The following is an 882-nucleotide window of genomic DNA, read 5'->3' on the forward strand; positions in this document are numbered from 1 at the left end:
CACAGGTTGAGAACTGCTGTTCTAGTCCATCTCCCAGAGTCCCTCAGGGTGTGGGGGAGGAGGGATTGAGCTCCAGCTGCCCACAGTGCTAACCTGCCTGGCAGCACACCTCTTACTGGCTGCCTCTTTGCCTGTTTCTCTCCCCACTGCCCTACTGGTGTTTCCTGAGATCACATCCCTAAGACACTACATTCAGCCGTGGCCCACGTGACTTGGTTGTTTGGAACGTTAGCCCATAAACCAAAAGGTGGTAGGTTTGATTCTTGGTCAGGGCACATACCCAGGCTGTGGGTTCGGTCCCCAGTCAGGGTGGGTGTAGAGGCAACCAATGGATGTTTCTCTCTCACATCAATGTTTCTCTTTCTCTCTCTCTAAAAAATAATCAATTAAAAAATTTTAATTATTAAAAAAAAAGAAGAAGAAAGAAAGAAACTACATTTAAAGCCTTGCTTTGGGATCAGCTTCTGGGGGAACCCAAACTAAGACAGATACCTTTAATCATTTTACTCTAACAAAACACTCCTCCATGTGAGCTTGTGCATGTGCTTGAAATGCAGTGGAAATGAGCCAAGGCCATCAACCAGCATTTCCCGTGTGAAATCTGGACACTCTACCGAGTCTCAAAGCACCACAACGAAGGGCATCTCTCTCCTAAACAACCACGGTGTGGTGGCCATTTAACAGAGTGTGTCCTCCGTGTGGCTGAGGCACCTACATTCCCAAGGCCCCTGTTAATCAGACAAACAAGGTGCAAGCAAAACAAACCTTTTTAATTAGGCTTCGATGGCAATGCCAGACAGGCCAACTAAGGTCTAATCCAAACAGGAACCCCTACTCTTTATCATTTGTTCTACCCATCAAAGCACGGCCCTACAGTGGCCC

Source organism: Myotis lucifugus, unplaced genomic scaffold, assembly GCF_000147115.1.
Source record: "Myotis lucifugus unplaced genomic scaffold, Myoluc2.0 scaffold_42, whole genome shotgun sequence".
In the NCBI taxonomy this organism is placed as follows: Eukaryota; Metazoa; Chordata; class Mammalia; order Chiroptera; family Vespertilionidae; genus Myotis; species Myotis lucifugus.